At 44.4% G+C, this 26,352-nt stretch overlaps 1 protein-coding gene across 2 annotated transcripts in view; it reads left to right on the forward strand.

Annotated features, from left to right (window-relative positions):
- Positions 1 to 13,773: 13,773 nt before the first annotated feature.
- LOC120995112 (proline and arginine rich end leucine rich repeat protein) overlaps positions 13,774 to 26,352 on the forward strand; it is a 397,210-nt gene continuing 384,631 nt past the window's right edge. For both annotated transcript variants that reach the window (XM_040424119.1, XM_040424120.1), the window contains exon 1: positions 13,774 to 13,989. The gene's annotated coding sequence lies outside the window, so the exon portion shown is untranslated. The remainder of the gene's footprint in view (positions 13,990 to 26,352) is intronic.

Raw genomic sequence — 26,352 nt, forward strand, 5'->3', positions numbered from 1 at the left:
CATACCTTGTCAAACCACTTCAAGACTGTACACAACCAAGACCCAAAGGGATTTACCTTTTCAGCTCTTGAAAAGGTAGAAATAGACTGGAGAGGCGGAGATCACATAAAAAGAATGTCGAGAATTGAGTCAAGATATATCTTTGACTTCAATACTCTACTTCCTGCGGGATTAAACGCAGAAATAGAATTATATGGGTTCCTGTGATTAGTTTGGGTGGGAGGGGTCCTCACCAGGGAGAGAACCGGGAGTTATTACAAATTTTCCGGACCTCCCCCTGGTGGGTACCCTTCCTATCACGTACTCCACTCCGTGTTGCATTCCGCACTTTCTATCTTATATTACTGTTTTATGTATAGAATTTGAACAATTAAATTAAAATAATGAACATGTATTTAGACATAAATTTTTTAAATATTTTTTCATATATTTATATTTTTATCCTTTTTTAAAAATTATATGTGATCAATGTGAAATTGCGGGGTCTAACCAATGCGTAGCGGCACTGGTGTAGACAGGGAATAAAAATACAGTGAAAACGCAATGCGAATATTTACCGCACCAAAAAAACGCATATTTACCGCATGGCGGCTGATACATTCGTTTTTACTCCCTGTCTGCGATATTTAGATCAACGATACTATGAACATTATTAAATAGCCAATCCATATGATACAAATACTATTGAATGCAGTATATATATGGTTTAGACTATGAGTCTATATATATTCAAGCAGCAAGTTTGCTTGACGTATTTTGATTTTTATTCTTATATTTTTAAATATTTCGTAACATATGTGTAATATAAAGTGACATATTGATTTAATATGTGTTTTAAATAAGAGATAAATGTTTTAAATGTGGATATAGTCTGTCAGCATGAACTTTAAAAGAAATTTACGTCACTTCCCACAAAACGGCCCAAGTCAATCAATTAATTAAAACCACACCTGTATAGGTATATAAAGACAGACCATTCTCATGGGAAATTTAACCACTGAAGAAGGAGCCGTAGTCTCCGAAACGCGTATGGTAATCATTCCCATGATATGAAAGTACAGAACTGAAGATCAATAAGCGCTTTAAGGAAGGGATCGGTGAATCTGCAGCCTGTTGTAAAGAAAAGCTGAATATCCGTCTTTTTTCGCTGAGCTCTCCATTTCCTGGTGAAAGTTAACCCTGCATACCGTGAACAAAGACTGCAGAAGGTATATACTTCCAGGTGATCTCTGAGACGGCACAGCTAACTACAACTACCGAGGATCCCGCAAGTTTTTCTTCCATTTACTTCTGCCGCAACTGAAAACTGCACTATACCGCAGCCTACAAAAGACTTTCACTATACGTGGGACGTCACGAGTGATATAGAAACCGGCATCATCTATAACAGTGAGTAAAACCACTCCGGCATAGTCTTGCAAATAGGCAGCGTTTTCTCTGCGACATTACCGCGATCCAGTGGTAACATAAGTGACTTCCATATTGATATTGAATCTAATCATTGGATTGAACTTTTTCTCTGGGACATTATATCGGGGTTATTAACCCATGAGAAAGATTACAGTCCAGTTGAATATATTAATTTGTGTTCATGACACAGCTGATTATATCATTGATGATCATATTTTAGTAGTAATTTATATGTTTTAGCAATTTTACTGTATATGTCATAAATATTATATGTTATAATAAATATCCGTGAGACATCAAGTGGTGGTGTGCCCTACTATTTTAAATTGTTTCACCTAGAATCAAGCCAGAAAGGAAACACAAATAAAGGAAAAGGACTTATCTGAGGAATCAGCAGTAGCAGCCTCCAGCAGTGAACAACTCATCCAGGAAGAAGTATAAACCGCAAAGTGAGGCAGTATGGGAGGGAATATAAAGGGAGACAATTAGTCTTAATAAGTGACAGCTAAGAGAAGGAAGGAGACGACAAAGTGAAACCAAAACAAAGAACGTCATGCAATAGGTAGAGAAAAATGTCTAACAGACCTTCTCACAGAACTGGCGGATTCCGGACACTCAGAGCCCACCTTCTCAGGATAAGACCTATGGAAAGCCCTGATGAGACGAGTGGCCTTAATGTCCGCCACTGGCACCCACATCCTCTCCTTCAGGACCATAACCCTCCCAATGAACGAGGTACTGGAGAGAACCGCGGATAATGCGAGAATCCACAATCCTAGAGACCTGAAATTCAAGATAACCATCAACAACAATCGGAGGAGGAGGCAAAGAGGAGGGTACAGTGGGTTGGACATAAGGTTTTAATAGGGACCTGTGAAAAACATTATGGATCCTCAAAGTCTGAGGAAGATCAAGACGGAAGGCAACGGGATTGATGACGGACAAGATCTTGTAAGGCCCAATAAACTTAGGACCCAACTTCCAGGAGGGAACCTTCAGTTTGATATTCTTTGTAGACAACCACACCAGATCACCCACATTCAGGTCCGGACCAGGCACACGTCTCTTATCCACCACACACTTATATCTCTCACTCATCCTCTTCAGATTACCCTGAATCTTTTGCCAAATAAATGACAAAGACGAGGAAAATCTCTCCTCATCAGGTAAACCAGAAGACCCCTCTCCAGAGAATGTCCCAAACTGCGGAGGAAACCCATATGCACCAAAAAATGGTGACTTATCAGAGGACTCCTGGCGACGGTTATTTAAAGTAAACTCAGCAAGGGACAAAAAAGAACACCAATCCTCCTGATTCTCCGCCAGAAAACAGCGCAGATATGTCTCCAGATTCTGATTGACGCGTTCGGTCTGACCATTCGACTGCGGGTGAAAAGCAGAAGAGAATGACAACCGAACCCCCAAGCGAGAACAGAAGGCCTTCCAGAATCTGGAAACAAATTGCGTTCCCCTATCAGAAACGATGTCTGAAGGAATGCTATGCAATTTAACAATGTGATCAGCAAACGCTTGCGCCAGCGTCTTAGCATTGGGTAACCCAGGAAAGGGAATGAAATGTGCCATTTTGCTAAAACAGTCCACTACTACCAGAATCACAGTCTTCCCCGAGGAACGAGGCAGGTCTGTAATAAAGTCCATGGACAGATGCGTCCTAGGACGGGAAGGAATGGGTAACGGGAGGAGAGAGCCCAATGGCCGTGAATGAGGGACCTTGGCTCTCGCACCTTTCTCGCAGGCTGCCACAAAACCCTCAACCGTCTTACAAAGAGCCGGCCACCAAAATCTACGAGCAATGAGATCCACTGTGGCTCTACTCCCCGGGTGCCCAACAAGGACAGTATCGTGGTGCTCCTTAAAAACCTTGTGTCGTAAAGCGAGAGGCACAAACAACTTCCCAGGGGGACAAAGATCAGGAGCCTCTGCCTGGGCTGCCTGAACCTCTGCCTCCAAATCACGATAAAGAGCAGAGACAACCACCCCTTCAGCCAAAATGGGACCCGGGTCTTCAAAGTTCCCCCCTCCCGAAAAACAACGTGACAGGGCATCCGCCTTCACATTTTTAACCCCAGGGTGGACGTAACAACAAAATTAAACCTAGAAAAGAACAAAGACCATCTGGCCTGTCTCGGGTTCAGACGCTTGGCCGATTCCAAGTAGGCCAGATTCTTATGGTATGTAAAGACGGTAATAGGGTGTCTGGCTCCCTCTTAACCAATGGCGCCATTCATCAAAAGCTAATTTGATGGCCAACAACTCCCTACTGCCTCAATGAATACTTCTATTCAGTTTTTACAAAGGAAAATTAAGGAAAAGGACCTCAGTTAGGAAAGATGACTAATTAATGTTTTGATGCATGTGTCTTTACAGAGGAAGAGGTTCTAAGTCAGCTGTCTAAAATTAATACAAATAAGTCACAGGGGCCTGATGGGATACACCCAAAGCTATTAAAAGAGCTAAGCGGTGACCCATTAACAGATTTATATAACCAATCACTGGCAACCTCGTCCCAGAAGATTGGAAATTAGCAATTGTTGTGCCCATTCACAAGAAAGGTAGTAGGGAGGAATCGGGCAACTATAGGCCAGTATGCCTGACATCAATAGTGGGGAAATTAATGGAAACCATACTTAAGGAGAGGATTGTGGAACATCTAAAATCCCATGGATTGAAAGATGAAAAACAGCATGGGTTTACATCAGGGAGATCATGTCAAACTAATCTTATTGATTTTTTTGATTGGGTGACTAAAATAATAGATGGAGGAGGTGCAATAGACATTGCTTAGGCTACTTTCACACTAGCGTTCGTATAATGCAGACGTTTGCATCCGTTCAGAACGGATCCGTCTGCATTATAACTTAGAAAAATTTCTAAGTGTGAAAGTAGCCTGAGCGGATCCGTTCAGACTTTACATTGAAAGTCAATGGGGGACGGATCCGCTTGAAGATTGAGCCATATGGTGACATCTTCAAGCGGATCCGTCCCCATTGACTTCCATTATAAGTCTGGACGGATCCGCTCGCCTCCGCATGGCCAGGCGGACCCCCGAACACTGCAAGCAGCGTTCAGGTCTCCGCTCACTGAGCGGAGCGGAGGCTGAACGCTGGCAGGCGGATGCATTCTCAGTGGATCCGCCTCCACTGAGAATGCATTAGGGCCGGACGGCTGCGTTCAGGGCCGCTTGTGAGCCCCTTCAAACGGAGCTCACGAGCGGACACCTGAATGCAGGTGTGAAAGTAGCCTTATCTAGACTTTGGTAAGGCTTTTGATACTGTCCCGCATAGAAGACTTATCAATAAATTGCAGTCTTTGGGCTTGGACTCCCATATTGTTGAATGGATTAGGCAGTGGCTGAGGGACAGGCAACAGAGGGTTGTAGTCAATGGAGTATATTCAGACCAAGGGGGGTACCAGTGGGGTACCTCAGGGATCTGTTCTGGGACCCATATTGTTTAATATCTTTATCAGCGAAATTGCAGAAGGCCTCGATGGTAAGATGTGTCTTTTTGATGATGACACAAAGATTTGTAACAGGGTTGATGTTCCTGGAGGGATACACCAAATGGAAAAGGATTTAGGAAAACTAGAGGAATGGTCAAAAATCTGGCAACTAAAATTTAATGTTGATAAGTGCAAGATAATGCACTTGGGGCGTAAAAACCCAAGAACAGAATATAAAATCTGTGATACAGTCCTAACCTCAGTATCTGAGGAAAGGGATTTAGGGATCATTATTTCAGAAGACTTAAAGGTAGGCAGACAATTTCATAGAGCAGCATGAAATGCTAGCGGAATGCTTGGGTGTATAGGGAGAGGAATTACCAGTAGAAGAGGGAGGTGCTCATGCCGTACAGAGCACTAGTTAGACCTCATTTGGAGTATTGTGCTCAGTACTGGAGACCATATCTCCAGAAGGATATTGATACTTTGGAGAGAGTTCAGAGAAGAGCTACTAAACTGGTACATGGATTGCAGGATAAAACTTACCAGGAAAGGTTAAAGGACCTTAACATGTATAGCATGGAAGAAAGACGAGACAGAGGGGATATGATAGAAACTTTTAAATACATAAAGGGAATCAACAAGGTAAAAGAGGAGAGAATATTTAAAAGAAGAAAAACTGCTACAAGAGGACATAGTTTTAAATTAGAGGGGCAAAGGTTTAAAAGTAGGGATGAGCGAACTCGAACTGTATATTTTCGTAAAAGTCCGGGTTCGGGTTCGGTGTTCGGCGCTTTCTTGGCGCTTTTTGAAAGGCTGCAAAGCAGCCAATCAACAAGCGTCATACTACTTGCCCCAAGAGGCCATCACAGCCATGCCTACTATTGGCATGGCTGTGATTGGCCAGTGCAGCATGTGACCCAGCCTCTATTTAAGCTGGAGTCACGTAGCGCCGCACGTCACTCTGCTATGATCAGTATAGGGAGAGGTTGCAGCTGCGACGTTAGGGCGAGATTAGGCAGATTAACTCCTCCAAAAGACTTCATTCTGTGATCGATCTGCAGCTGTGGATCATTGAAGTGCTATTATTGACTTGCTCACTTTTTTGAGGCTGCCCAGAGCGTTTTTAGATCACTTTTTTTCTGGGGTGATTGGCGGCCATTTTGTGACTTGTGGTGCGCCAGCACAAGCTATCACCAAGTGTATTTAACCATCGATAGTGTGGTTATTTTGTGCTATATCCTACATCAGCTGCAGGCTGAGCCTGTGTCACCGAAGTGCATTTAACCATCAACAGTCTGGTTATTTTTTAGCCATATACTACATCAGCTGCAGGCTGAGCCTGTGTCACCGAAGTGCATTTAACCATCGACAGTCTGATTATTTTTTGGCCATATACTACATCTGGTGCAGGCTGAGCCTGTGTCACCCAAGTGCATTTAACCATCAACAGTGTGGTTATTTTTTGGCCATATATTACATCAGGGGCAAGTTAAGCCTGTCACCCAGCGCCTAAAAAATAGACCTGACATTTCTATTCAACCAAATCTGTACTGTTTTAGCTGGTCAAGTTATTTGTAGTGACCGTAAAAGCACACTTTTTTTTCTGGGTTGAAAAACCATTCCCAAATTTGCCATTCTCAAAATAACTAGTTTCTGGTATTTGAGGCCTACTTGAAATCTATCCCAAAAAGAATATCTTACATTGAAGCTAGTGATAGTGTCATTCAGAAAAACCTAAGACACACGCTAGCGTGCAGATAGAAGTCTGATTCTGTGATTAAACCTATACCTGTCACACAGCGCAAAAAAAAACAGGCCTCACATCTCTATTTAACCAAATCTGTACTGTTTTAGCTGGTCAAGTTATTTGTAGTGACCGTGAAAGCACACTTTTTTTTCTGGGTTGAAAAACCATTCCCAAATTTGCCATTCTCAAAATTGTGGTGAACGGGAACAATGAGGAAAACATCTAATAAGGGACGCGGACGTGGACATGGTCGTGGTGGTGTTAGTGGACCCTCTGGTGCTGGGAGAGGACGTGGCCGTTCTGCCACAGCCACACGTCCTAGTAAACTAACTACCTCAGGTCCCAGTAGCCAGCAGAATTTACAGCGATATTTGGTGGGGCCCAATGCCGTTGGCATGGCAGAGATGTGGAAAAGTTTTGTCACCACGCCACAGCTAACTGCACCACCACCTGATACGGAACGTGTTAGCAGGAGGCAACATTTCACTAACATGGTGGAACAGTACCTGTGCACACCCCTCCACGTACTGACTGATGGTTCGGCCCCATTCAACTTCTGGGTCTCCAAATTGTCCACGTGGCCAGAGCTAGCCTTTTATGCCTTGGAGGTGCTGGCCTGCCCGGCGGCCAGCGTTTTGTCTGAACGAGTATTCAGCACGGCAGGGGGCGTCATTACAGACAAACGCAGCCGCCTGTCTACAGCCAATGTGGACAAGCTGACGTTCATAAAAATTAACCGGGCATGGATCCCACAGGACCTGTCTATCCCTTGTGCAGATTAGATATTAACTACCTCCCCTTAACAATATATTATTCTACTCCAGGGCACTTCCTCATTCAATACTATTTTTAATTTCATTTTACCATTATATTGCGGGGCAACCCAAAGTTGAATGAACCTCTCCTCTGTCTGGGTGCCGGGGCCTAAATGTGTGACAGTGGCCTGTTCCAGTGGTGGGTGACGTGAAGCCTGATTCTCTGCTATGACATGAAGACAGATTCTGCGCTGACATAAGGCCAGATTCTCTGTTACAGGACCGCTCTCCTCTGTCTGGGTGCCGGGGCCTAAATGTGTGACAGTGGCCTGTTCCAGTGGTGGGTGACGTGAAGCCTGATTCTCTGCTATGACATGAAGACAGATTCTGCGCTGACATAAGGCCAGATTCTCTGTTACGGGACCGCTCTCCTCTGTCTGGGTGCCGGGGCCTAAATGTGTGACAGTGGCCTGTTCCAGTGGTGGGTGACGTGAAGCCTGATTCTCTGCTATGACATGAAGACAGATTCTGCGCTGACATAAGGCCAGATTCTCTGTTACGGGACCTCTCTTCTCTGCCTGGGTGCCTGGGCCTAAATGTGTGACAGTGGCCTGTTCCAGTGGTGGGTGACGTGAAGCCTGATTCTCTGCTATGACATGAAGACAGATTCTGCGCTGACATAAGGTCAGATTCTCTGTTACGGGACCACTCTCCTCTGTCTGGGTGCCGGGGCCTAAATGTGTGACAGTGGCCTGTTCCAGTGGTGGGTGACGTGAAGCCTGATTCTCTGCTATGACATGAAGACAGATTCTGTGCTGACATCAGGCCAGATTCTCTGTTACGGGACCTCTCTCCTCTGCCTGGGTGCCTGGGGCCTAAATGTGTGACAGTGGCCTGTTCCAGTGGTGGGTGACGTGAAGCCTGATTCTCTGCTATGACATGAAGACTGATTCTGCGCTGACATGAAGCCAGATTCTCTGCTATGGCATGAAGAGACTGATTCTCTGCTGACATGAAGCCAGATTCTTTGCTATGGCATGAAGAGACTGATTCTCTGCTGACGTGAAGCCAGATTCTCTGCTATGGGACCTCTGTCCAATTGATATTGGTTCATTTTTATTTTTTTAATTTTTATTTTAATTCATTTCCCTATCCACATTTGTTTGCAGGGGATTTACCTACATGTTGCTGCCTTTTGCAGCCCTCTAGCTCTTTCCTGGGCTGTTTTACAGCCTTTTTAGTGCCCAAAAGTTCGGGTCCCCATTGACTTCAATGGGGTTCGGGTTCGGGACGAAGTTCGGATCGGGTTCGGATCCCGAACCCGAACATTTCCGGGAAGTTCGGCCGAACTTCTCGAACCTGAACATCCAGGTGTTCGCTCAACTCTATTTAAAAGTAATATCAGGAAGTATTACTTTACTGTGAGAGTAGTGGATGCATGGATTAGCCTTCCTGCAGAAGTGGTAGCTGCAAATACAGTGAAGGAGTTTAAGCATGCATGGGATAGGCATAAGGCCATCCTTCATATAAGATAGGGCCAGGGGCTATCCATAGTATTCAGTATATTGGGCAGACTAGATGGGCCAAATGGTTCTTATCTGCAGACACATTCTATGTTTCTATGTTTCTATCTCCCACATCGTAATTTCTCGCACTCACACCCACCTCAGAAGAGTCCACCTCAACAATAAAAAAAGGTAGAGAGACATCAGGTTGTACCAAAATGGGAGCTGAAGCAAAACTCTCTTTGATACTAGAAAAGGCTTTAAGCGCATCTACCGACCACTAAGAAAAATCGACCCCCTTTTTAGTCATATCAGTGAATGGCTTAACAGCAGAGGAATAATTCAAAATGAACTTTCTGTAATAATTGGCAAAACCCCAAAACCGCATCAGCGCCTTCTGATTCTCAGGAAGCTCCCAATCAAGCACAGCGCTGACCTTCTCAGGGTCCATGCGAAAACCAGAAGCAGAGAGAAGAAAACCAAGAAATTGAATCTCCGGAACCGCAAACACACATTTTTCCAGTTTAGCGTACAATTTATTATCCCGCAGAATCAGCAAGACCTGACGTAGGTGGTCTCGATGAGTCTTGAAATCAAGAGAAAAAATCAAAATGTCATCTAGATACACCAGTACTAATTTCCCCATTAAATGATAAAAAATGCTGTTCACAAAATGTTGGAAGACGGCCGGAGCATTCATCAAACCAAAGGGCATAACCAAATTCTCGAAATGACCCTCAGGGGTATTGAAGGCCGTCTTCCATTCGTCCCCTTCCCTGACCCTGACTAGGTTGTATGCCCCTCTTAAATCCAACTTAGAAAAAACCTTAGCCCCAACAATCTGGTTAAACAGGTCCGGGATCAGAGGAAGCGGATATGGGTCACGAATCGTGATACGGTTCAGCTCCCTGAAATCCAGACAAGGTCTTAAAGAACAATCTTTTTTCCTAACAAAAAAAACAGTGGCAACAGGTGACTTCGAGGGTCGGATGTGTCCCTTCCTCAGGCTCTCAGAGATATAAGTACGCATAGCAACTCTTTCAGGTTGGGAGAGATTGTATAAATGTGATTTTGGCAGTTTGGCGCCTGGGATGAGATTAATAGGGCAATCGTTGCGGGGGGCAACTCCTGGACACCACTCTCGCAAAACACATCCGAAAATTCAGAGAGAAAAGATGGCACAGTCTTGGTAGAAACCTCTGAAAGAGACGCCGTGCGGCAATTTTCTCTGCAAAAGTAACTCCAACTATTTATTTTCCTTGCTTGCCAATCAATGGTGTGGTTATGTTTAGTGAGCCAGGGTAGCCCCAACACTAGAGGAGTAGGTAATCTGCTTAAGACGAAACATGACATATCCTCAACATGAGCGTCACCCACAGTCAAACGGATATTGTGAACTATGCCTTTTAACGATCTTTGAGAAAGTGGAGCGGAATCGATAGCAAAAACAGGTATATACTCTTCCAAAGTGCATACCTGGAAACCATGCATTATTGCAAATTGATTATCAATGAGATTGACAGCTGCTCCACTATCTACAAAAATCTCACAAACAATGTTCTTGCTGTCTAGCGCCACCCTGGCAGGTGGTCATCATATATCTGCCCCAGGGCCACAAAAAATTCATCCACCGATCGGAGGGGCCGTGCCCCCACCGGCGGCTAAAAGGCCCAAGGCTGAGCGTTATCCCTGAGCAGCAAGATGATGATCCCCACCCTCTGCTCCTCATCACCAGAGGAATGGGGAAGTAGGCGAAAATGGAGTTTGCAAGCCTCTCTAAAGCGAACAAAATTCTCACTACCCAGGGGAGCACGTATCCGGAAGTGAGATCTTAGGCTCGGAACAAACTCCATAAACGCCAGCAGAACCGCTCACCTGAAACTGAGACACAGTTTTACGGAGATCTGCTACCTCCAGCAAAAGACCTTGCATGCGGTCAATCAAGGCTGAAACCTGATCCATGCTTAAGACGGTTATGGCGGTTTATAATGTCACGGATGATGTTGCAGAAAGCTGGAACTTATAAATAAACATCTGACTGGCTTGATCCCAAACTAAGGAGCATATGGGTGAGCCCTATAAAACCCCTAGAGCTCTCCCTGACTGCTATGCCCATGCAAAGGTCTTTATGGTAGACGATTGCATGCCCACGTACCTAATACTATGTGACACCTGAAAACCCTATAATAGTGAGGGGACACGACCATCGGCTCCCTGCACTTAATACGGACGGAGTCATGGTCACCTAGAATCAAGCCAGCAAGGAAACACAAGTAAAGGAAAAGGACTTATCTGAGGAATCAGCAGTAGCAGCCTCCAGCAGTGAACCACTCATCCAGGAAGAAGTATAAACCGCAAAGTGAGGCAGTATGGGAGGGAATATAAAGGGAGACAATTAGTCTAAATAGGTGACAGCTGGTAGAAGGAAAGGAGATGACAAAGTGAAACCAAAACAAAGAACGTCATGCAAGAGGTAGAGAAGAACGTCTAACAGACCTTCTCACAGAACTGGCGGTGACAATATCACACCCCTGCTTCAATCAGTTTTTTTGGGGGGCAACTGGTATATCACACTAGTAGAAACTATTTGTTCCAATGGCGTTTGTCACTCTGTGTAGCTGTGGTAATGCAGCAAAACCGCAAACAAATGATGCACTACCCAAATGCACTATATAGAAAGTATATTATAGTTATATCACACCCCTGCTTCAATCAGTTTTTTTGGAGGGCAACTGATATATTACACCAGTAGTAATTATTTGTTCCAATGGCGTTTGTCACCCTGTGTAGCTGCGGTAACGCAGCAAAACAGCAAACAAATACTGCACTACCCAAATGCACTATATAGAAAGTCTATTATTGGTATATCACACCCCTGCTTCAATCATTTTTTTTTTGGGGGGGGGGGGCAACTGGTATATCACACCAGTAGAAATTATTTGTTCCAATGGCATTTGTCACTATCTGTAGCTGCGTTAACGCAGCAAAACCGCAAACAAATGCTACACTACCCAAATGCCCTATATAGAAAGTATATAATTGGTATATAACACCCCTGCTTTAAATAGTTTTTGGGGGGGGCGTCTGGTATATTACAATAGTAGAAATTATTTGTTCCAATGGCGTTTGTCACTATCTGTAGCCGCGGTAACGCAGAAAAAACGCAATTAAATGCTGCAATACCCAAATGCACTATATAGAAAGTATATAATTGGTATATAACACCCCTGCTTCAATCAGTTTTTTTGGGGGGCAACTGGTATATCACACCAGTAGAAATTATTTGTTCCAATGGCGTTTGTCACTATCTGTAGCTGCGTTAACGCAGCAAAACCACAAACAAATGCTGCACTACCCAAATGCACTATATAGAAAGTATATAATTGGTATATAACACCCCTGCTTCAATCAGTTTTTTTGGGGGGCCACTGGTATATCATACTTAAGGAAATTATTTGTTCCAATAGCGTTTGGCACTCTGTGTAGCTGCAGTATCTCAGCAGAACCGCAAACAACTGCTGCACAATACAAATGCACTATAATATACTTTCTATGTTAGAAATTATAAGTATATTACACCCCTCAGTAAGTCACACCTATCGATAGTACACCTATACCAGTCCTTAAAAAGACTTTTGTGGCTCTATTAGCTAGCGTTTGGCGTCCCTAACAGTTTGCCCCTGCTCCACACAGCAACCTCTCCGTACACTGGTAAAAGACTGAATGTAAATTGGCGGCCAGATCGGTTTTATTTATAAGGTAGGGGGTATGTCCATGTGCTGAAACGTCTCAATTGGCTGTCCTGTACCACCTGATGAATGTTTCATGGGTCAAAGTTTTTTACAGTGTAAAAGAATATGGTGCCGGTGGACATCGCCATATGTACACCCGTTCGGCGAACCCCGAACAAGCAATGTTCGCCGCGAAACGACCGCCGGGTGAACCGCAGGGCCATCTCTATATATAGCTTTTAACCCCAGTTTCTATAGAATATAAAATGAAAATAAGTGTAGTTTACTATGTTCATATGTGCAGACAGAGACATGGACAGCATGAAAATGTCTGCAGCTAATAGGAGTGCAGTCATATGATGCCTGAGTGGGCCCACAGTCAGAGACCTGTCCTATATTATACATGGCAGTCTTAGGTGGGGACGCTGTTGCAGATTTTGCATTGGTGCCCAGGAATTTTTAAAGCTGTGCCTGTGTAGAATCTTGTCTAAAAACATTTTCAGCTATCCTTAAAACTTGGCTTTACATGCACTTTACTTTTATGGTTTTTGGGTAAGGCCTCTTGCACATGAACGTGTGCGCCCCGTGGCCGTGCTGCGGCCTGCAAATTGCAGGCTGCAATGCACGAACACCAACAATGTTGCAGCCACAGCAGACATTAATGGGTCCGCAATCCGCCCGTTCCGCAAAAAGATAGGACATGTTCTATCCTTTTGCGGAACGGAAGTATGGGACGAAACCCCACGGAAGCACTCCGTAGTGCTCCCGTAGGGTTCCGTTCCGTGCTTCTGTTCCGCACCATTCCGCATCTCCTGACCCATTCAAGTGAATGGATCCGCATCCGTGATGAAGAATGCTCACGGAACAGCACCTGTGTATTGCAGATCCGCAAATGCAGTCCGCAATATGGCCACAGAGCCCACATGTTCATGTGAAAGAAGCCTAAAGCAGATTTGTGCTTTACTGCTGTTTGTGTCACTTGCTGTTTATGAGAACAGAACATTACTAAATGGAAGGTGTGTACAGGAGCGAGTGCTAGTGAGCAGGAATAAATCCAACAAGCTCTAGCTGCCAAATAAAGACTTCATTGTACTCCCCCCACTAACTTTAATTCTGTCATTATCCCCTCCTTTACCCTCCTCTCTCCTTTTCCCCTTTTCACCCTCTCTCTTGTCCTCCTCCCTAACACTCTCCCCTCCTGTACATTTCTCTTCCCACCCTTCTTCCCTGTATCCCAGAAAACTCAAATTTCTGCTCACAGGGATCTGAAGTGAAAGAAGTAAAGAACGAAACTGAGGGAGTGAAGGGGAAATCCAAATATTTCTCTGGGAACAAAGCCCATTTACATCCAGCTGTTGTGACAGGCTCCCTCACAGGTAAGATATTTGTGTTTGTGATTTCACATGAGGAATAGAGTAGGACATCAGATTTTATGATTAAGTTGTAGAATGAAATTGTTCTGCATGTTTTAAGCTGCAGAGTGTTCCACTGGGAGCAGCCAAGCAGTGCTGTTGTGATTTATGTTACAAAAGCTGAGTGTTTCTGCACATAACCCCTAAACTGTCCGGAAAATGTTCTGATGACCAGCCTTCCTTGGCCTGCATAAACCTAAGCTTTAAAGAACACCTAAAAGTGTCACAACTACTAGTAAGAGAGCCGTTAGTAGTAAACACTGTACAAAGAAATCCTTAGCTCTATTTCACAGTGTACTATGCAAATATGAGGGTTTGCTGTATTTATTACCAGTTCAAATACTGCAGCATACTGTATGGAAGCAGGGCTGTTAGAACATGTGTACAAGGGCCAAAAGATGCAATAATCCTTGTGACTGGTTGCACACAGAGTCTTATTTTTGCTTTTTCCCCCTGGTTTTGGATTTTTTTTATTTTTAATTTTTCCACTAATTATGCATTATTGTGCAACTTTCAAGTCTATAGTGAATTATGAAATTCAGTACAAAGTGTTCCATTTGAGTTTTTTTTTTTAATTTTTGTCAAAACACAGCTGGGTTTTTCATTGAACATACATGCAAACTGGAGTTCTGATTAGAACATCTGTGGGGGAGTTACCAAAATGCCAGTCTTCGCATTTTTTATTTTTTTTAAGAGAATCTGTCAACACTTTTGACTAACACTTTGCTAAACTGCTGACAGCACTACATGGTCCTAGAGAGAGCATTGAACACATATCTATTGTGGATCTTTTGTCATCAAGGGTAGTGCGATTTGATCTTTCATTTTGCCAGATTCTGCTCCTTAAGTGCACTGGAGGCCGAGCTTCACTATGAAGTGCCTTCTGCTTTTTGTACAGAACGGCTTCACTGTCCCACCCCTCTGTTCTGAGTTGTCACTCAGAGTAGAGGGCAGGGGCAGAAGCAGCTCAATACAGGGAGCAGAGTGCCCATCACATTGAAGCTCCACCTCCAGTGCACTTAAAGGGGTTTTACAGGATTTTAATATTGATCGTCAGGATAGGTTATCAATATTTGATTAGTGGAGATCAAACTCCCTGCGCTCCCACAAATCACCAGTTCCCAAGTTACTCTAGTGTATGAAATAGGTGTCAGAACCATACAGCTTTGTCCATTATGTAGTGGACAGAGTTGGTTACTGCAGTACTGCTCCCATTCATTTCAGTAAGAGTAGTGCTGCAGTAATCAGCTCTCTCCATTAAGAACAACAGGGGGCATGGAAAATACACCTAGAGGCTCTGCTCTCTCTGCAACTGCCACGCCCTTTCCTCTTTAATTGACAGGGCCAGGTGTGGTCAACTGATCACGTTTACACTGCCTGGCCCTGTCAATCAAAGTGGAGAGGGTGCAGCCCTTGCAGAGAGAACTGAGTTTCTATGAATAATGGCAATGCACCTGACAGAGGATCATTTGCTTATATTAAAACTTCATTTTTCTTAGCAGTGCGGGTACATATGAACATGGGACCAACACATATGCTTTCAGCTGCTAAGCGCACATGTAACAGGTCAGCCAGTCTCATAGGTACAAATGTGCTGACAGAAGCCTTTTAAGGAGCAGAATCTGGTGGAATAAAAATTCATATTGTCACTAATCAAGACATTAAAAAAAAAAAACTCTCTGCAAAAGCTATGTTTGTCCTCTTCTCCCCCAACCCTGCCTAGTGTTGTCAGTAGTTTAAAATGGTCAAAACTGTTAACAAATGCCCTTTAATGATGTTAGGAAACCATGCAACAAAATCATCTGTAATATTGGCTTCCACGAATGGGTGATTCCTGCCTCACCATTTGGTCTTACCCTTAGAAACCCTTTGTGTTAACAGTTTAACGACTATGTTAAAAATTACAAATGTGAATTGCATTTGTGCAAAGCAATAGCCTGATAAATTCAGCTCCATACTAGCTGTTTAAGCCAGTCTTCAGTTTGTTTCCCCTTGTTGTGACATTGCACTGTCGAAATGTATGTGTTAAACAAATCAGTGCATACATCGAAAATGTTCTCTATCAACTGTTGAGAATCCTATAGACTAATATTAATCGTAACGGAAAGTAATGATAGTCACATTCTATAGCACATCATGGGGTGGGGGTAGGGCACTGTCTTAGTTTTTAACTGTACCTGGGACTTTGATAACCAGCCAATGTGCTTGGGATACGGTCTGCAGACATATCCCTAGATATTCACAGCAGACAGTTCAAGTGTTGAACATAAACATTTTACTGCAAATGCAGCTAAATAATAAGTTGGCTTAGAGCCCAGATGTGATTTTAATTCACTGTTGGCTGTCCTAATGTTGATGAATAAAAGCTGAGTTTTAATGTGACAGAAAAACACTGTGTATACTCCTGCAATCATTATTAGTAGAATTTAAATAGGGTATTTTTGTGCCTCCATGTAATATTGTGAGCAAATAATAGAATGATGCACACAACAACTTTACAAGGAAAAAATGCATATGTTAAAATTTGAATTTTGTGAAAAGGTTCAATATTCTAGGCTCAAAGCGTCACACTCTAGGCAGCTAATTAATCCATACCCCCTGAGCAAAGGGTACCTCAAAATTGTGACTTTGGGGTTTCATAAGCTATAAGCCATAATCATCCAAATTCTAACAAATAAAGGCTTGAAATATCTCGCTTTGCATGTAAAGAGTCTATCTCATATGTTAGTTTCACCTTTTAAGTTGCATTACTGAAATAAATGAACTTTGCACGATATTCAAATTTTTCAAGTTTCACCTGTATGTGTGTGAAAGTACAGCACCAGGCTCTAAGGCTAGACTGGCAAATTCTTGCCTTAGCAAAAAAAGAATTTGTGTGAAAATATAGTGCCAGGCTCTAGGTTTAGAATTTTTACCTTAGTAAAAATCAATACAGGGGTGGGGGTATATTTATGAATAGAGTTGAGCGAACACTTGGATGTTCGGGTTCGAGAAGTTCGGCCGAACTTCCCGGAAATGTTCGGGTTCGGGATCCGAACCCGACCCGAACTTCGTCCCGAACCCAAACCCCATTGAAGTCAATGGGGACCCGAACTTTACGGCACTAAAAAGGCTGTAAAACAGCCCAGGAAAGGGCTAGAGGGCTGCAAAAGGCAGCAAAATGTAGTTAAATCCCCTGCAGACAAATGTGGATAGGGAAATGAATTAAAATAAAAATAAAATAAATAAAAATTAACCAATATCAATTGGAGAGAGGTCCGATAGCAGAGAATCAGGCTTCATGTCAGCAGAGAATCAGTCTTCATGTCATAGCAGAGAATCAGGCTTCACGTCACCCAAAACTGGAACAGTCCATTGTCAGATATTTAGGCCCCGGCACCCAGACAGAGGAGAGAGGTCCCATAGCAGAGAATCTGGCTTCATGTCAGCAGAGAATCAGTCTTCATGTCATAGCAGAGAATCATGCTTCACGTCACCCACCACTGGAACAGTCCATTGTCACATATTTAGGCCCAGGCACCCAGGCAGAGGAGAGAGGTCCCATAGCAGAGAATCTGGCTTCATGTCAGCAGAGAATCAGTCTTCATGTCATAGCAGAGAATCAGGCTTCATGTCACCCACCACTGGAACAGGCCACTGTCAGATATTTTTAGTCCCCGGCACCAAGACAGAGGAGAGAGGTCCCATAACATAGAATCTGGCTTCATGTCAGCAGAGAATCAGTCTTCATGTCATAGCAGAGAATCATGCTTCACGTCACCCAACATTGGAACAGTCCATTGTCATATAATTTAGGCCCCGGCACCCAGACAGAGGAGAGAGGTCCCATAACATAGAATCTGGCTTCATGTCAGCGACTCAGCAGAGAATCAGGCTTCATGTCACCCACCACTGGAACAGGCCACTGTCAGATATTTTTAGGCCCCGGCACCCAGACAGAGGAGAGAGGTCCCATAACATAGAATCTGGCTTCATGTCAGCAGAGAATCAGTCTTCATGTCATAGCATAGAATCATAATTCACGTCACCCAACATTGGAACAGTCCATTGTCATATAATTTAGGCCCCGCACCCAGACAGAGGAGAGAGGTCCCATAACAGAGATTCAGGCTTCATGTCAGTGACTCAGCAGAGAATCAGTCTTCATGTCATAGCAGAGAATCAGGCTTCATGTCACCCACCACTGGAACAGGCCACTGTCAGATATTTTTAGGCCCCGGCACCCAGACAGAGTAGAGAGGTCCCATAACAGAGATTCAGGCTTCATGTCAGCAGAGAATCAGTCTTCATGTCATAGCAGAGAATCAGGCTTCACGTCACCCACCACTGGAACAGTCCATTGTCATATATTTAGGCCCCGGCACCCAGACAGACGAGAGAGGTCCCATAGCAGAGAATCTGGCATCATGTCAGCAGAGAATCAGTCTTCATGTCATAGCAGAGAATCATGCTTCACGTCACCCACCACTGGAACAGTCCATTGTCACATATTTAGGCCCAGGCACCCAGGCAGAGGAGAGAGGTCCCATAGCAGAGAATCTGGCTTGATGTCAGCAGAGAATCAGTCTTCATGTCATAGCAGAGAATCATGCTTCACGTCACCCAACATTGGAATAGTGATGAGCGGCAGGTGCCATATTCGATTTCGTCGAAATTCGCGAATATTCGATAGAATATTCGTTTTATATTCGTCGAAATCGAATATTCGTCATTATTCTTGTTATCGCGATTAATATGCGATTTAAATAATCGCGTATTGCGATTTTAACTTAAAGGCTACTCTCCTATTGAAATAGCAATGCGATTAATTCAAGTTATAATAATCGAATTTCGATTTTAACTTAGCACTGCTATATTCCATATTTGTTGATTCTAGCTTAATATGGAATATAGCAGTGCTAAGTTAAAATCGAAATTCGATTATTATAACTTTATTTTTTTTTATTTTTTTTTATTGTTATATTTATTTCTTTCCAACTTCCTTAAAGTTGTTCTTACCTGTCCTTTGGATTCCTGGCTTCCTGGCTGCTCCAGTCAGTGCCCGTTGCCGCTTCTGCCGACTTCCGTGCTCATGGAGCGTCCCCATCACCATGGGAACGTCTCCATATACTAGAATGTACTGTCGGATTTCAGAATTACGTGAAAAATCGCAATTCGATTATTTCAAGTTATAATAATCGAATTTCGATTTTAACTTAGCACTGCTATATTTAATTCTAGCCTAATATGGAATATAGCAGTGCTAAGTTAAAATCGAAATTCGATTATTATAACTTGAATTAATCGAATTGCGATTTCAACTTGGACCTGGTTTACTATGGTTGGCTTGGTAGAATTAGCGAATATGACGAATGTATTCGTCATATTCCACAAAACTAATATAACAAATGTATTCGTCATATTCCACAAAACGAAGATAACGAAGTATTCTGCATCTTCGTTTTAGCTACCTATTCATCAACTTCGCTAATTCTAGCAATCATATAGGAAAGTTTACTATAGAGACAGCTAAGTTTAATTCGCTATGCGATTATATGACTGCTTTTTTAAAAAAATAAATAGAATAATTATAATACCTGATAATTATTATAATTATTCTATTTATAAAAAAAAAGCAAAGTAATATAATCGCATAGCGAATTAAACTTAGCTGTCTCTATAGTAAACCTTCCTATTTGATTGCTAGAATTAGCGAAGTTGATGAATAGGTAGCTAAAACGAAGATGTAGAATACTTTGTTATCTTCGTTTTGTGGAATATGACGAATACATTCGTTATATTCGTTTTGTGGATTATGACGAATACATTCGTCATATTCGCTAATTCTACCAAGCCAACCATAGTAAACCAGGTCCAAGTTGAAATCGCAATTCGATTAATTCAAGTTATAATAATCGAATTTCGATTTTAACTTAGCACTGCTATATTCCATATTAGGCTAGAATTAAATATAGCAGTGCTAAGTTAAAATCGAAATTCAATTATTATAACTTGAAATAATCGAATTGCGATTTTTCACGTAATTCTCAAATCCGACAGTACATTCTAGTATATGGAGACGTTCCCATGGTGATGGGGACGCTCCATGAGCACGGAGGTCGGCAGAAGCGGCAACGGGCACTTACTGGAGCAGCCAGGAAGCCAGGAATCCAAAGGACAGGTAAGAACAACTTTAGGGAAATGGGAAAGAAAAAAATATAACAATAAAAAAAAAAAATTCAAGTTATAATAATCGAATTTTGATTTTAACTTAGCACTGCTATATTCCATATTAAGCTAGAATTAAATATAGCAGTGCTAAGTTAAAATCGAAATTCGATTATTATAACTTGAAATAATCGAATTGCGATTTTTCACGTAATTCTCAAATCCGACAGTACATTCTAGTATATGGAGACGTTCCCATGGTGATGGGGACGCTCCATGAGCACGGAGGTCGGCAGAAGCGGCAACGGGCACTGACTGGAGCAGCCAGGAAGCCAGGAATCCAAAGGACAGGTAAGAACAACTTTACGGAAGTGGGAAAGAAAAAAATATAACAATAAAAAAAAAAAAAATTCAAGTTATAATAATCGAATTTCGATTTTAACTTAGCACTGCTATATTCCATATTAGGCTAGAATTAAATATAGCAGTGCTAAGTTAAAATCGAAATTCGATTATTATAACTTGAAATAATCGAATTGCGATTTTTCACGTAATTCTCAAATCCGACAGTACATTCTAGCATATGGAGACGTTCCCATGGTGATGGGGATGCTCCATGAGCACGAGTTGGCAGAAGCGGCAACGGGCACTGACTGGAGCAGCCAGGAAGCCAGGAATCCAAAGGACAGGTAAGAACAACTTTAGGGAAGTGGGAAAGAAAAGAATATAACAATAAAAAAAAAAAAAAAAAAAGAATATTCGAAATATCGAATTTATATCACTATATTCGAAATATTCACGAATTAGCGAAGTGCCGATATTCGCGAAAAAAATTTGATATTCGAATATTGGCGCTCAACACTACATTGGAACAGTCCATTGTCATATAATTTAGGCCCCGGCACCCAGACAGAGGAGAGAGGTCCCATAACATAGAATCTGGCTTCATGTCAGCAGAGAATAAGTCTTCATGTCATAGCAGAGAATCATGCTTCACGTCACCCACCACTGGAACAGTCCATTGTCAGATATTTAGGCCCAGGCACCCAGGCAGAGGAGAGAGGTCCCATAGCAGAGAATCAGGCTTCACGTCACCCACCACTGAAACAGTCCATTGTCAGATATTTAGGCCCAGGCACCCAGGCAGAGGAGAGAGGGCCCATAGCAGAGAATCAGGCTTCACGTCACCCACCACTGAAACAGTCCATTGTCAGATATTTAGGCCCAGGCACCCAGGCAGAGGAGAGAGGTCCCATAGCAGAGAATCTGGCTTCATGTCAGCAGAGAATCAGTCTTCATGTCATAGCAGAGAATCAGGCTTCATGTCATCCACCACTGGAACAGGCCACTGTCAGATATATGGTTAAGGGGAGGTAGTTAATGTCTAATCTGCACAAGGGATGGACAGGTCCTGTGGGATCCATGCCTGGTTCATTTTTATGAACGTCAGCTTGTCCACATTGGCTGTAGACAGGCGGCTGTGTTTGTCTGTAATGACGCCACCTGCCGTGCTGAATACACGTTCATACAAAACGCTGGCCGCCGGGTAGGCCAGCACCTCCAAGGCATAAAAGGCTAGCTCTGGCCACATGGACAATTTGGAGACCCAGAAGTTGAATGGGGCCGAACCATCAGTCAGTACGTGGAGGGATGTGCACACGTACTGTTCCACCATGTTAGTGAAATGTTGCCTCCTGCTAACACGTTCCGTATCAGGTGGTGGTGCAGTTAGCTGTGGCGTGGTGACAAAACTTTTCCACATCTCTGCCATGCTAACCCTGCCCTCGGAGGAGCTGGCCGTGACACAGCTGCTGTCACGACCGCTACCCCAGCAGCAGTCGTGTCGCATTAGACGGAGGGGAAGGGGGACCCTTATCTATGGATGGGAATAGTATGGCCACCCCTGACTAACCCTAAGCTGGCACCTGTCTGCCCTGATACCCTAGACGGGGTGTGAACCCGTGCGGCGAGCAGGATGCCTAAACCCTCAGTCACCCTGAAAAGGCCTAGAGTGGGGAAAGGCCGATGGGAGCACTAGTCACCATCACTCATGTCTAGGAGAACAGCAGGGGAAGACAGCAACAAACAAACTATATCAGAGATAGACTTATCCAGTCACGAGCAGAGAGGGCGATCCCAATCACGACAGTCCACGCCGGACAAGAGCTCCACAGCAACACCATCAAACGATCTCCTTCAAAGGTCAGAATAGAACTGGAAGTAAGGACTATATCTGGCAATGACTGCAAGTGAAAGTGAAACTAATATAGTAGCTGGGAGTGGCAGACAGGACTCACCTGAGAAGGATGCCTACAAACTCCCAGTCAGGACAAAAAGGTTCACAAGGCAAAACCCAGATGACATACCCTGAACCACGGAGCAAACTCACAAGCTATCGCGAGTAGCAAGTCGCTGCGACCTTCTCCTCCCAGACCTGTCTGGATCAGTCACAGTCGTGACAGCTGCTTTGGTGACCTCTTGCTCCTCCTCTGCCTTCGCCTTGGGCTTCCACTTGTTCCCCTGTGACATTTGGGAATGCTCTCAGTAGCGTGTCTACCAACGTGCGCTTGTACTCACGCATCTTCCTATCACGCTCCAGTGCAGGAAGTAAGGTGGGCACATTGTCTTTGTACCGGGGATACAGCAGGGTGGCAACCCAGTAGTCCGCACACGTTAAAATGTGGGCAACTCTGCTATCGTTGCGCAGGAACTGCAGCATGTAGTCGCTCATGTGTGCCAGGCTGCCCAGAGGTAAGGACAAGCTGTCCTCTGTGGGAGGCGTATCGTCATCGTCCTGCGTTTCCCCCCAGCCACGCACCAGTGATGGGCCCGAGCTGCGTTGGGTGCCACCCCGCTGTGAACATGCTTCATCCTCATCCTCCTCCACCTCCTCCTCATCCTCGTCCTCCTCGTCCTCCAGTAGTGGGCCCTGTCTGGCCACATTTGTACCTGGCCTCTGCTGTTGCAAAAAACCTCCCTCTGAGTCACTTCGAAGAGACTGGCCTGAAAGTGCTAAAAATTACACCTCTTCCTCCTCCTCCTCCTCCTCCTGGGCCACCTCCTCTTCCATCATCGCCCTAAGTGTTTTCTCAAGGAGACATAGAAGTGGTATTGTAACGCTGATAATGGCGTCATCGCCACTGGCCATGTTGGTGGAGTACTCGAAACAGCGCAACAGGGCACACAGGTCTCGCATGGAGGCCCAGTCATTGGTGGTGAAGTGGTGCTGTTCCGCAGTGCGACTGACCCGTGCGTGCTGCAGCTGAAACTCCACTATGGCCTGCTGCTGCTCACACAGTCTGTCCAGCATGTGCAAGGTGGAGTTCCACCTGGTGGGCACGTCGCATATGAGGCGGTGAGCGGGAAGGCCGAAGTTACGCTGTAGTGCAGACAGGCGAGCAGCGGCAGGATGTGAACGCCGGAAGCGCGAACAGACGGACCGCACTTTATGCAGCAGCTCTGACATGTCGGGGTAGTTGCGAATGAACTTCTGCACCACCAAATTCAGCACATGCGCCAGGCAAGGGATGTGCATCAAACCGGCTAGTCCCAGAGCTGCAACCAGATTTCGCCCATTATCGCACACCACCAGGCCAGGCTTGAGGCTCACCGGCAGCAACCACTCGTCGGTCTGTTGTTCTATACCCCGCCACAAATCCTGTGCGGTGTGGGGCCTGTCCCCCACACATATGAGTTTCAGAACGGCCTGCTGACGTTTACCCCGGGCTGTGCTGAAGTTGGTGGTGAAGGTGTGTGGCTGACTAGATGAGCAGGTGGAAGAAGAGGAGGAGGAAGCTGAGTAGGAGGAGGAGGCAACAGGAGGCAAAGAATGTTTCCCTGCGATCCTTGGCGGCGGAAGGACTTGCGCCAAACAGCTCTCTGCCTGGGGCCCAGCCGCCACTACATTTACCCAGTGTGCAGTTAGGGAGATATAGCGTCCCTGGCCGTGCTTACTGGTCCACGTATCTGTGGTTAGGTGGACCTTGCCACAGATGGCGTTGCGCAGTGCACACTTGATTTTATCGGATACTTGGTTGTGCAGGGAAGGCACGGCTCTCTTGGAGAAGTAGTGCCGGCTGGGAACAACATACTGTGGGACAGCAAGCGACATGAGCTGTTTGAAGCTGTCTGTGTCCACCAGCCTAAATGATAGCATTTCATAGGCCAGTAGTTTAGAAATGCTGGCATTCAGGGCCAGGGATCGAGGGTGGCTAGGTAGGAATTTACGCCTTCTCTCAAATGTTTGTGAGATGGAGAGCTGAACGCTGCCGTGTGACATGGTTGAGATGCTTGGTGACGCAAGTGGTGGTGTTGGTGGTACATCCCATGTTTGCTGGGCGGCAAGTGCCAACATTCCTCCAGAGGCGGAGGAAGAGGCCGAGGCGGCAGCAGCAGAAGAGGTAGTAGGGGGAGCCTGAGTGACTTCCTTGTTTTTAAAGTGTTTACTCCACTGCAGTTCATGCTTTGCATGCAGGTGCCTGGTCATTCAGGTTGTGCTAAGGTTCAGAACGTTAATGCCTCACTTCAGGCTCTGATGGCACAGCGTGAAAACCACTCGGGTCTTGTCGTCAGCACATTGTTTGAAGAAGTGCCATGCCAAGGAACTCCTTAAAGCTGCCTTTGGGGTGCTCGGTCCCAGATGGCGGCGGTCAGTAGCAGGCGGAGTCTCTTGGCGGCGGGTGTTCTGCTTTTGCCCACTGCTCACTCTTTGTCTTTTGCTGTTGGCTCGGTCTCACCACTGCCTCTTCCTCCGAACTGTGAAAGTCAGTGGCACGACCTTCATTGCATGTGGGGTCTAGGACCTCATCGTCCCCTGCATCGTCTTCCACCCAGTCTTGATCCTTGACCTCCTGTTCAGTCTGCACACTGCAGAAAGACGCAGCAGTTGGCACCTGTGTTTCGTCATCATCAGAGACGTGCTGAGGTGGTATTCCCATGTGCTCATCATCAGGAAACATAAGTGGTTGTGCGTTAGTGCATTCTATCTCTTCCACCCCTGGGGAAGGGCTAGGTGAATGCCCTTGGGAAACCCTGCCAGCAGAGTCTTCAAACAGCATAAGAGACTGCTGCATAACTTGAGGCTCAGACAGTTTCCCTGATATGCATGGGGGTGATGTGACAGACTGATGGGCTTGGTTTTCATGCGCCATCTGTGCGCTTTCTGCAGAAGACTGGGTGGGAGATAATGTGAACGTGCTGGATCCACTGTCGGCCACCCAATTGACTAATGCCTGTACCTGCTCAGGCCTTACCATCCTTAGAACGGCATTGGGCCCCACCAAATATCGCTGTAAATTCTGCTGGCTACTGGGACCCGTGGTAGTTGGTTCACTAGGACGTGTGGCTGTGGCAGAACGGCCACGTCCTCTCCCAGCACCAGAGGGTCCACTAACACCACCACGACCATGTCTGCGTCCCTTACTAGATGTTTTCCTCATTGTTACCGTTCACCACAATAAGAAAAATATTATTTGGTCCAATGTATTGAATTCAAATTTAGGCCTTTTTTTACAGACACCTAACACTATCTGGCTATCTATTTATGTACCGTATTACACTAATACAGGCACAGCAGTAATGACAGATTTAGCTGAATATAAATTTGAGGCCTATTATTTAGGCGCTGGGTGACAGGTATACGTTTACGGACAGAATTAGACTTAGATATGCACAGTAGCGTGTGTGTGAAGTTATTGAGAATGACCCTATCAGCACCTTGAATCTAATATACCCTTTTAAGGATAGATTTAAAGTAGGCCTGATACAGCAGAAACCACTAATTTAGAAAATTGCTAGGTTGGGAATTGTATTTCAACCCAGAACAAAAACTGTGCTTTGACGGACACAAAATAACTTGAGCAGCTACAGCAATAGCCACAGATTTTGCTGAATATAAATTTGAGGCCTATTATTTAGGCGCTGGGTGACAAGTACAGGGAGTGCAGAATTATTAGGCAAGTTGTATTTTTGAGGATTAATTTTATTATTGAACAACAACCATGTTCTCAATGAACCCAAAAAACTCATTAATATCAAAGCTGAATATTTTTGGAAGTAGTTTTTAGTTTGTTTTTAGTTTTAGCTATTTTAGGGGGATATCTGTGTGTGCAGGTGACTATTACTGTGCATAATTATTAGGCAACTTAACAAAAAACAAATATATACCCATTTCAATTATTT

This window comes from Bufo bufo, chromosome 3 (assembly GCF_905171765.1).
Source record: "Bufo bufo chromosome 3, aBufBuf1.1, whole genome shotgun sequence".
In the NCBI taxonomy this organism is placed as follows: domain Eukaryota; kingdom Metazoa; phylum Chordata; class Amphibia; order Anura; family Bufonidae; genus Bufo; species Bufo bufo.